Below are 12447 nucleotides of genomic sequence, written 5' to 3'. Positions count from 1 at the left end.
AAAGTTGTAGTGCCAAAACCAAAAAAAAGGACCTTTTCACATGCCAGGACATTACAAAAATCCCAACAGGGCAGTAACCGAAGGGTCAGTAACCTCACATCATAATAAAGAAAGACAGAATACCATGGTCTACTCATTGCAGGGTCTAATTTTAAATCATAGCCACTTTTAGGAAGATAGACTATGTTAAAATAGAAAGAAATATGTTTAATGTCTGGCACAGAAATTTTAAGGCTTAAGGGAAATGTTAGGATACCCAGTCACATAATTGTTCAGCAGACCTTATCTCCTAAGTAGGCAGAGGAGGTAACGTAAGAGGCACAAAGATTTTAAGTACATGGCAAAGGTCACTGGCAGGACAGGAACAGAACCCAGGGCTGAGTCTCTCTAAGGATCGGTCGATGTTGCTGCTCACAGGACGTGAGGATTGAAGTTAAAACAGAGAGTCGATGCCATGATATACTCTGTCTTGTTTGACAGTACCTTATCTACTCAACTGCTCAGGACTCAAGAGGTCTTCAATTAACGTTTTTTCCTGGTTAATGGATAATGCACAAAGCCACATATTTAAAGAAAAGAAAAGAGAAAAAAAAAAAAAAAGCCACCACCAAAAAAACAAGCCCAACATTTTTTTCTATACTCAGTCTTAGTAACACTCCATTATTTTTTCTCTCTGGTAGAGGACGAACAAGAAGCTGAAGACCTCCACTTCCTCCCCTTTCTCCCATCAGCCCCATTCCTAAAGGGGCTCACTGTCTTCAAAAGTCCTGTTGTCAGCTCTCTCCTAGAACTGAGTTTTTACGTTGTGAGTCATATATCCTTTTGCTGTGTTGGAATGAAATGAATGAAATGTACAGTGAATATAGGACATGTCATAAAAGAATGTATATATCTGAATATTTTCTTTTTTTTTTCCCCCAGCCCAAAGACAAACAGCCTGCCCTTGATGCACCTGCATAGTTAAACTAATAAGGTTTTCCAGCTTTGCAGTATGTTTAAAACAAATATAGGGCAGAGAACAAAAGGAAAAAGTCACCCTGCTATAATTCTACATCTTTACTGACATGCACAGACAGCCAAATTGTACTAGTTTGTGACTGCAGCCTTGGTGCAAATGTTGAGACTCCGTAAGTGAATTGTTCCGAGTGCTCCCCAGTAGACATGAGGACACCAATGCTAACATGCAGAGTTAAAAACCTAATCCAGAAAATAATAAATCACCTAATTTGACATCCATGAATTGAGTGAAATTATTCAACTGCATTAATCTACATACATATGCAAGTGTTCCTGGGGTGCTGTTCTAAGAGAAGACAAAGCAGACGTTCATGTAACGCTTAGGGGGGAGTAGGAGGAAGTTAAGTAAGTCTGCTTAAGAACACCAACAGTGTATTTTCATGTTGGTTGGTTGTTGTGCGCTTTCCTGGAAACCTTCCTCACCCTCTGTCTCAGTTATATTGTATAACCAGTTCATTACTGTAGAAGCAGTAGGATACAAAGACTACCATGTCTTTCAGGTTTTCTCCACTGGATTAGACCTTTCATGGTCTGTCCACCTAGGAGACGCAATATATGCATATGTATTTTAATAAGGCTGTGTTATTATTGGATCCCTGTATTCCAAAGAGATTGCAATTGCAGAGGATTGTTACTGGTGGTTTTGCAGCAATGCCTACTCTGTTAATTGTCAGTAAAAATCCAGAGTGTGTAGGTAGTCCTTGCTTTGAGATCGGGCTGTTATTGGCTCTACTCAATGTTTCTGCCCATTGCTTGTCTATTTGATCCTGCCTTTTAGGACTGCTGATCCTGAAGCCTGCTTTCCCTTGGGAAGGTCCATAGAGGCACACCATGGAGTTCCTCTCCACAAAGAGGAGACTGCCGCAGCAATGGTCACCCTAAACAGCTCACATATAATGTGACGAGAGGTTATACATACGCTACCTTTGCGGTTGCCAGCATCTCTTAGACTGTACACAGCAGTGGCTTCACAAACTGTGATTCCTGTGGGCGTAATAAGCAGTCCAAGGCTTGTCTGCAAAACCATCTCATCTCTGTTTTCAGTGAAAAGTTTGGTAAGAAGGTGGCAGCTGAGACTGATGGAGCTCTGCAAGCAGCAAAACTGGCCATTCACTGGGCCTAAAAATCTAAATACCTGGGAACAATAATAATTGAAGTAGGGATCTTCTTACATACCAACACTCCTTGCAGTAGCCTGTGCTTTTCCTAAGCTGTAATGCCACCTAGCTCATGACAATCTTTTAACAGGGCTGAGATTAGAAATCTTTAGATTTGGTTCATTTTGATAAGGTGTCATATTTTTATTACAAAAGTGCTGCAGCTCGGTTTATTTTTTTCCTCAGAAAACTAGGTCAGGTTGGCACAGCGCAGCTGGGAGAGAAAAGGAAAAGGCTGTGCCGCTGCAGTAGACGCTTGGGGGTTTTCTGTTTGGTTTTAGGGGAAGGAGGTCTTTTTTTTTTTTTTTGTAAATCAGGGTAATGAAAATCCTTTCCAATTTTAGCTTGCTGCTAACATTGCTGCTGCTGCTCATCTTTTTCTTATTGCTCATTTTATTTCTTAAAGCGGTTCTAAAGTAGGTCACAGGCTTTTAAAGAACCCAGCTAGAAAAAGTTATACTGCATAGTTAGTTGTAGTTATTTTTTTTAAAAAGGATTTTAATTCATGTGATGTACCCGTTCTTACAAGACACAGTACGCTCCAGCCACCTTTCTGTCCCTGAAATAAAATGTAAGGGTGGGGGAAATCCAGTCTCTCCAGTTGATGCATCTGCAAAGACAAGAAAAGGCCTGTTTTTTATTAAGATCTTAAAGACTGCAGTCAGCATCAGCGTTGCCTATTGAAGCTCTGTTACCTCTTGTTAGTGGCAAGGCTGTTTCGTTTCATGGCCTGTGAGCACTTCACTCCCCACTGTATCGCAGGCGTCATTTTCTATTACTATTGTTTTCCCCAGGAAAGCTCTCAGTCCCGAAGGCAAGCTTGTTTCATTTTCAGGTAGATGTGTTCCTGCCCAGTGGTGTTAGTATATTGCTAAGGTGCTGCTGTTTCCTTGGTGGACTTCTGCTCAGCTGTGCAAGCATCTTGACTTTAGTGCATTGTGTAGAGGGGAATCGGGAGCCAGATGCGCAGATGCTGTTGTAGCAGAGGTTGCTCAGAGGTGCTGCTCTAATTTGCACACTGGGGATGAACTCACTGGGAAAACTCTCAGATCAGGACCTCAGTACATATCTTCATTTGTAACTTGAATTTTCTTTTTATTTAGGTGCTTTAAGAAGTATTTGCCATTATTAGGGAATGGTAGGTGAGGGTGGAGGCAGGAAAGGGGATTGGAAAAGCCAAGCAGAAAGGGTGGTGAGGAAGACTTTGTATTCATTGCCAGAGATCAGCTGTGACCTCGGTGATCAATTCTCATCTTGACCAGTTCAGCCCCAAATATTTAATGTTTCTTTTTCTCTTTCAAAGACATTTAATATTTGCTGGGTTGTAGGTTGATAGAAGGAAAATACATTAATATTTCCATGCAAGTACAATAAGTTATTCTCTACATTCCCACTATTTTAATTGAAGAAACAGTAACCCAACATAAACGCCTTTTTGCTACCAAATTTCTTCTTTCAAAATGAGATCACTCTAACTCAGATTCGTATCTTATTTCCTAAATAAAAGTTAGCTATAAAACTGCTTCTTCAAATGAAATTTTTAACTTTATATAAAAAAATTAAGTTTTTACTATAAATTTTTCTGTTGATAAATTAAGATCCATTTTTAGACCAATATTTTTCAGTCAAATTTCACTTTTTTGAATCCTACTTTTCTAAAACAGACATTTTCCATGAAATAGGTTTTTTTTAATTCACAAGTATTTTCTATTAAAATGCATCAAAATTTTAAAAATAAAAGTGTTAGAGCATTTTGGATCAACTTTCTTGCAAAACTCCTTTTTGTTCCAAAAATACCCTGATGCAATAACTTTTTTAAAATTTATATTAGTTTTGGAAGCTTATAAATGCTCAAGTTTCAGAGCATGAATTTAATCCTCTAAAAGGGATTAGAAAACTTTCCTCATGAGCATGTTGCTGCCTAGCCATCCTTTGTAGGGTTTCTTGCATCTTCCTTAGGATATTTTTACTTGCTGAACTGAAAAAAGAAATAAGTATAGTTACAGTAATTTTCCTTCGCACAATCTTTAAGTCATCACAAAATAATTTTTAGATCTTCTTTCCCTGCTGAGTTCTGGTAAGGCGTATATTTAGTGTAGATGTCAGTTCCCCAAACACTCCGTTATTCCTCGTTGTTCTGTACAGGGCAGTGACTGAGCGGCAGAGAGGAGCACTGTCTACGTTTCCTTCTGAGCCAAGTCATCTAAATAGCCAAGATTATTGAAGGCATCCAGACCTTCACATCTCTTCTGTAGCCTGGTCTGTAACGATTAACACCAGCTTAAAATTTAAAATGATAAGTAAGGAAAAGGAGTTTTGACTTGCACCAGCCTGCAACAACAAAAATAACAAAATCTTCTTTACTGTGGTAAACCAGATACTGCAGACAAGCTACTAACTCCTTTCCATCAAAAAGGCCCGGCTTTTGGACAGTACTCATATCTAAGTATCAGGCTGGTCGACAAAGGACATGTTGATCATGTTTCACACTCAGTGACAACATGGAAAATAATATGTGTCTCTCTCAATTTCACACATGGCTGGGACTTCAGAATGTTGGAAGTGATTTTTCCCTGTGGAAATGCTGAATCTACTGAAACTGTTTTTTTCTTTGACAGACCTTATCTAGAATCACTAGTTTTCTTTGCTTTTTTGTCTGTAGCCAATGATGTCATGCAATTCCACTGAATGTATTTCAACTGAGAAGTATTTAGAGACTATGTTTACCAGATTTGAAATATCAGGGAACATTGAAATTAATTGTAATGAAGAACCTAATTGCTTATATATTTTTTAAATCCCACTTTGTTATTGTGTTTGAAAATATTTTTCAAAATCTGTGCTCCAAGGATATAGGCAGTAAAGCTCTAAAGCATGCATTCAGCTTCAAGCATGTAAATGTTACAGCTGAAAGCAATAGCATTTCTCATGTGTTTAGACTACACGCATGTCTAGCTTAGGTGGGAACTCACAATAAGTCATCTACAGGAGACCTGTTTTGTTGTTATGGGAATGACTCCACTCTTGCTCAAATGCCCATAAGGGAATACTGAGGTTTTGTGGACTCTTTCACCCTTCCTCTTTTATCATTCAGCAGTGCTAGAGCTTTCTGTGGTCCATCACAGAATCACAGAATGGTTGAGGTGGCATGGGACCTGTGGAGATCATCTAGTCCAATCCCCTGCTTAAGGATCACCTAAAGCAGATTGCCCAGGGCTATGTCCAGTCAGGTTTTGAATATCTCCAAGGATGGAAACTACACAGCCTCTCTGGGCAACCTGTGCCAGTGTTCAGCCACTCTCACAGTGAAAGGTTTTTTCCTTCTGTTTAAATGGAATCCCTTTTATTTCAGTTTGTGTCCATTGCATTTTCTCCTGTCAGTGGGCACCACTGAGAAGAGCATTGCCCCCTCTTCTTCATTCCCTCCAGGTATTTGTATACATTGATGAGAACCTCTCTGAGCCTTTTGTCCTCCAGGCTGAACAGTCCCAGCTCTTTCAGCCTTTCCTCATAGGAGAGATGCTCCAGTCCCTTGGTCACCTTTGTGGCCCTTTACTGGACTCTTTCCAGTAGCTTCATATCTCTCTTGTACTGGGGAGCCCAGAACTAGAGCCAGCACTCCAGATGTGTCTCACCAGTGCTGAGTAGAGAGGAAGGATCACCTCCCTCAACCTGCTGGCAATGCTCTTCCTAATGCCCCGCAGGATGCTGTTGGCCTGCTTAACCGCAAGGGCACATTGTTGGCTCATGTTCCACTTGGTGTCCACCAGGAACTCTAGGTCCTTCTCTGCAAAGTTGCTTTCCATCTGGTAATGGAAACCAGCATGTGCTGGTACCTGCAGTTATTCCTCCCCAGAAGCAGGACTTTGCATCTCCCCTTGTTGAACTTCATGATACTCCTTTCAGTCCCGTTTTCTAGCCTGTGAAGGTCCCTCTGCCTGGCAGCACACTCATCTGGTGTATCAGCCACTCCTCCCAGTTTTGTGTCATCTGCTAATTTGCTGTGGGTGCACTCTGTCCCATCGTCCAGGTCATTAATGAAGATGCTGAACAGTATTGCTCTGTGTCAACCCCTGGGGTACACCATTAATGTCATTACTTCAAATTGTCTCCTTCAACATTGTACCTAGGATTCACTAATGATTTCTCATCCACATCTTAGGCTCATGGCTGTTTTGCTTTTGGAACTCGGGCAGCTGAAGCTAATAAATTTAAAACTGTCTAAATGTCTTCTAAGTATATAACTCACCAGCTAATTTGGGTATACTTTTTCACATGGCCCATTTATACCAGATGCAATCCTCTACCCGGTTTTATGGTTGAATATATAAAGTATGACTGAGAATACTGCCAGGACTTTACATGAAATAATACACCAATACACAGGTGAAATATTTCATGGCTTCATTTGATTCTATAAATCTGACAGTAATCAGAAAGGAATAAGCTCCATAACGAAGACAGGAGAAAATTTTAACTGTTCCAGACTATGTGAAAACCTGTAAAAAATGTGGGTAAGAATGATTTCAGAAAACTAAAAGAAATTATCTAAGCCATAGCATTAAACCTACTTTTTTCATACTCTGCTGCTGGTGAAAGTATTGACAGCACCCAGGAATCTAAGCAGATGAAAAGGTTTTGTGTTCCTGGGTAATAGCTTGGGAGAGACTTGAATCGATACTGAGCACTCCACTGACAGTTTGTCTCTACTTAAACACGGAGCTGCATTACTGACCAGCAATACTGCTGATCAGCCGAGCTTGTTGTGTTCAGAATAACAGGGCCAGTTATTCTGGACTGGAATCTCTGGGCACCAGTGTAGTACTTGTATTAAATGATGAATTGGGCTCCCTGACTCTCACGTGTTGATTAGTTAAAAAAAAAAAAAAAAATCCAGCAAATAATCTAGGTTTAATTCTGTAGCCAGTTAGCAACTTTTCTGTCTGCCTCTTCCAAAAAAACAGCTTTCAACTACTACCTTTGACATGCTTATTTCTGACCTTTAATTTCTCTGTATAGTAGGTTTACTGTGATGGTAGTTCTTGAGCATTGCTAGCAAGGCTCACAATAGAGGAAGAATATCCATTAGGAGAGATTCATACAGAGCCATAAATTTGAATTTTGCCAACTAAATCACTCCGGCTGACCTTGGTAGCAAGTACAAGTTGCATTGGACAAGCTGGATGCTGCTGGTGAAAGTGCTGTGGCTGAATTAAAGGAAATACCTAGCTTGCTGTAGAGGCAATGGGGCTAAGCTATTGAACCCACTCTGTAGCTAGTCAAGAGAGTTTGAGGGACATAGACTAGTCAGGTCTCTTCTGCAACAGCATTTCTGTACGTCTGCACCACTGTGAACACTTAGCTGAGGTACTTTCAGTGCTCTAATTTGTCCTAGTTTGAGGTTAGATAAGCAGCAAATTATGCTGTCCTGGGATAAAGGAAGAATTTAGATGACTACACCAATGTTTGAGTTTGCATGGTGTAAACAAAGTAGACAGCAATACCAATTAAGGCAAAACAGAATTCCTGGGATGCTCGATCTCCTAGTTAAGCCAGAGCTCTTGCCCTTTTTGTTCGTGGTCATGGGATGTGTAAACACGGTACAATGCAGTGTGGTGCAGTTACCCGATCAGCCTCTAAATGAGCTGCTTTTCCTAGACGGTCCACCAAAACCATGTCACTTGTGGACCTTGAGGCTGTATAGTTGTATCCTTACAGCACAGTCCTGGTTGGCATCCATCCTGTCTGCCTAAAGCAGAGCTTCATCAGCAAGAGCTCTGCACCCACTCGGATGCTCCTAGGACCTCACTTTGTATTACTGTGCTGTGCCATGGAGATAAAACAGCTTGTTCAAAGTTAACGCCTGTGTCTGTACTTCCCTTTAGGTACTTGTTTTGACTTGATCTGTAATATATGCCCTTGGTTCCTATTGTTTCTCTAGGCATTTTTAAAAGAGCAAAAATTCTATTATCCTTAAACACCCAAGCATAACTTAAAGGTATCACTGGGAAAATTGCAGTTACTTGAAGGGAGTGAAGAGACAAAGCAAGGGTATTGCTACTGTTTTGAAAATACAGCATGCTTTTAACTGTCTTGTGAGTTCGTTTTTTCTCGGGGGGTCAGGGCTTTTATTAGGTCTAGTCACAATAACAAAATAACAGATTTTTGGGCGGTAGCAGGCATCCGGAGAAATCAAGAAACTGTGATCTCTGAAATGAGGAAAAATTTCTTTGTAGAACCTTGTTAGAAATTTTTATTTATAAAATAATGATATTGTTAGAAATTTTTCCTTGTAATGATAGTTAGCTTTACAATGCAGTTGCAACCTTGAGTCACTAATGTATTTTGCAAATTTATGAGGTTAATTGTTCAGCAGCTCTCACAAAAAAAAAAAAAAAGGAAAATGAAATCAACAAATTTGTGCAAAATCATGTTCCAAGATAAAAAAAAGTACTTAACTGAAAATAAACAGGTGTCTGGGATGGCTTGCAGGGGTGTCCCCCTCATAACAGATCAATTTGTTTTTCTTAGCCTTGAGCATTGTTGCAATGATTTATTTTGCCATCATTTTTCTTTCTTTATGCCTCCCTAATAGAGAGCCCTGTTCCATTCATTGTATGTTCTTAAGGAAAAAGATGATGCAGTTCAATGGCAGGCTTATTTAGATCAGAAAATAGTCCATTAGAATTACTGTAAATAAAAGGTACGATATTTTTACACGTATGTATATACCGACATGCCTAGGTATATGCATCCCCATCTAAGTAAGATTAATATTTCTGGGCTTTTTATATTTATATAACCTAAGGGAGATTAACATACATTTATAGAAAATATCAAGATAAATTATTAAGAGACATATTAACATTGTGGCTGTGCTTTTTAGCTCCAGTGAGAAAACAAGCATTCCTTTTCTGATGGTTCCACATTTATCGGGTTTCACAACTTCACAACTATTTTTTTACGGCTTTCTTCACTGGAAGTCTTCCAGTGCTCTGCATCTTATAGGAAACCATTTGATTCTACAGAAAGTCCCTCTCCTAATTTGTTCTAGCTAAATTCTGTCTTAATCTGCTGGAACAGCAGGCAGGCTAGCCAGCTCTGTTGTTTTATTTTTGTCTGCTTTATAATTCATACCATGAGACTGCTGCATTCTCAAATCTGACCCCAGGGACTCCAGTTGCAATATCCCCGCATCTCTGGCAACGTCTCTGCTCCCCCTTGGAATATTCTAACACTACAAATGGTATCACATATCCGTGCCTCCTAGATACATAAAAATCAGCGGTATTTAGCTTTGTTCCAATTTAGATAACAAAATCCTCTTTTCCCAAGGAATGAAGACATCGCAGTCTTTCCCTGTGCCTAGGACGCGAGTTAGCAGCTGGAATGCTGGAGTCAGCGTTTCATTCCGTGAGAGTGAATAGCATCAGACCTCCAGAGATTTCTTAACTGACCTTCAAAACACAAAGTCTAGCTTCCAGCAAACTTAAAGCAAACATATTTCTCTAGAGATTAGGATCAAAGCACAAGAAAAACATTCTACTTAACAACGTGGTGCTCGTACCATTACTTATTTATTGGAGCAAGGGTAAGTGGTGCTAGGGGAGTGAGATTCACTTTTTTTGTTGCATTGTCTAATGGTAAAAGTAGTTGACAAAGATTACCCAGACGTTTGCCAAGAGATTTTCAAAAATCATCATTCTTTTTCATACCGTCGCTGCTTCATTCCCAAATATGGTCTTATATCATCACTGTCAAACCCTGAAGACTTTTTCTGAAACAAAGCCTTGGGTGACTTGAACACTTTACTAGAGGAGCAGCTCAAGTATACCCCCGGGTTTTGACTCTGGTCTTGGGTGTACTCTTTTAATGTTCTGAAGCATTAAGAACATGCTTAATGCTGTCATCTGTAAAACAGGAGTAATGGCACTTTGTTCCCATATCTATATAGATTTTTAGGAGGATAACTACAATACAAATTCAGAAGTTCTGGAGTGTTACAATAGCAGGTCTTGTATGTGTATATAACCTGGGCTTCCTGGAACAGATTGGTTTCCTGGGAAGAAAAAAAAAAAAAAAAACCAAGAAAACCACTTTTTGAAGAAAATTGTTGGGTATGCAGAGTTTTCAGTAACTTAGAAACGTATCGTCATTCATTAGAATGAAAGAAACAGAGATTTATCTGCAGATATCTGAAGCTATTTGTTGGTGAGCTCTGTACAACAAAAAACACTATAAGTAACAGATAAGCTCTTCACGCATTCCCTGTTAGGATTTTCCTGTTGCTACTTTTAGGCTGAGGTGAAACTGTGTTAGGAAGCTGGGGTACTGATTCAGCAGGGAGGAAATCAGAAAGGTAGTCTACTCAGGGTTATCCTCAGAGGCAGTTCATAACGCTAACTCCCACCAAAAAAGGCATGAAAATTCCTCTGAAACCCAATTTCAAGCCTGTCCTATGACCTTGAATATGGAGCCCAGTTAACCACAAACATTCCTTGATTGTCTCCCTAGCCACCAATTTATATTGCTTCCCCAATATAGAAAATGAGCAAAACAACCTTGGTTTTGGTGATGGCTGTATAGTGACCGTGCACTGAATTGCTGCACTGTGTCTGGTTTTACATGTCATGTTGTGTAAATGTACAAGCTGATGGATGTCATTTTCTCATATACAGGGGTTCATTCATTTCACATTCAACCCTCTGTTTGATCTTAAGCAAGTATGTTTCCCACTGATCTGAGTTACAGATTATTTTACTTCCTTACTACACCCTATCTTGGCTAGCACAAAGATTTAGGGCAGTCAGAAATACAGTAAATCAATTCAACTCAAAAGATTTTCAATTGACAGGAACAAGTTTTCCATAGCTTGTGCCAAATGACCAAGTCATTACTTTTGGTCTGAGATAAGCATTATAGCCTCTCTCCCTGCCTCCTTTTCACTGTCTTACTATTATCCCTCCAGGAATAGATTAATAAATGCCTGACCTTATGCATTGGTGCCAGTGGAGACCTGCAGTAATTGTTCTTTCTTATAGTTCAAACAATCATATTGGATTACATCTCACAAAGCAGAAACCCAGAAAAAGATGAAATGCCTTTTTAAAACTGAACCATGGGTATAAGACAGGCAGCGAGTGTATGAAAACAAGTATGAGGGAGTAATTCTAAATGGACTAGATGTAAGCTTTGTGATGGCAAGTACTCCCTCGAGTCTTGTTCTTCATATGCTTCTCTTCCTTACTCTCAGGCTTTGCATATGGTTAAGATAAACTAATTTGCACTGTTATTGAAAGTGCAAAGATTTCAGCTGCCAAAAGTCACTGATATGTAAATATTTTAGGAGACCTTTCCTGGTTGTTCTCAAATCCTCTAAAATTTATGGTTGCTGGCACTCAACGAGTTTAATGAAGAGTGAAATCCAATGAGTCCAGCAGATGTTTCTGGGTTTGCTTCACTGGGAACTTTCTGGATTCTTCTTCCTTCATTCCCAGGAATCAAGACGCAATTTTAGCAAAGTACTGGTGATCCAACCAGCAACAAGAAGACTGAAATAAGTCTTCAACTCCACAATCCAGCATTGCAGATCTATAAGCGGCTGAGGTTTGGATGCTTATCCAAGCCTCTTTAGCCTGGAAAGCTGAAGGATGGGAAACTCGTACAATTGGCTCTCAATAGGTTTGTGGTATTTCCTGCACTTGTCTGGCACAGAAATATAATCTATCTCACAGCATTCTGGCACTGCCAGCGTGGAACCTGGCAACACAGAAATATGTAAGAAAAGACAGTCTTTTCCAATAACAACAAGGGAAATTCACTTTGAGTTATGATTGTGTTTGAGTTATGATTTAGTCTATTTCTCTTTATATTTTGCTCTCCAGTGGTATTTCTGTCGCCTTACATTGCTACCAAATGCTAGCAGCACAGCGGGGATTATGCAAAACCAGCCATATAGCTTGGAGTTCCTTGTCTTCCTTCTGTTCAGTCAGGTAGAGGTGGGTATTTTGAAAAAGAAGGAATGAGCAGAAAGACAGGAATGGCAAAAGCAAGCCAGGAACAGACTACAAAGTGCTTTCAACTTCTCTTTGGCCTTTTAACTCTGCAGTTGGTTTAATTTTTGGACTATAGCTTCTATCTCAATTCCCTGATTTCTGGATAAACCATGCCTCACAATCCAGTACATAATGCTCATAATGTCAATAGTTGTACGTAGAGAATGTGAAGACAGCTTCATTTTCAGGTACCTGACCTGTTAGTTTTAGTACCATTA

The 12447-nt window shown here is 39.7% G+C and overlaps 1 protein-coding gene across 3 annotated transcripts in view; it reads left to right on the top strand.

Annotated features, from left to right (window-relative positions):
* Positions 1-12447, top strand: part of FHL5 (four and a half LIM domains 5) — a 30511-nt gene that overhangs the window by 4571 nt on the left and 13493 nt on the right. The window contains exon 2 of one of the 3 annotated variants that reach the window (XM_087775186.1): positions 9510-9765. The exons of 1 other annotated variant lie outside the window; for it this stretch is intronic. The gene's annotated coding sequence lies outside the window, so the exon portion shown is untranslated. Of the gene's footprint in view, positions 1-707; positions 806-9509; positions 9766-12447 lie in introns of those variants that run through there. One more of the 3 variants, XM_009475564.2, reaches the window with a different exon arrangement.

Source organism: Nipponia nippon, unplaced genomic scaffold, assembly GCF_047370975.1.
Source record: "Nipponia nippon isolate SJK-2023a ecotype South Korea unplaced genomic scaffold, ASM4737097v1 scaffold_4, whole genome shotgun sequence".
Lineage (NCBI taxonomy): Eukaryota > Metazoa > Chordata > Aves > Pelecaniformes > Threskiornithidae > Nipponia > Nipponia nippon.
The sequence above is the reverse complement of the archived record's forward strand: the minus strand, read 5'-3'. Positions and strand labels throughout refer to the sequence as shown.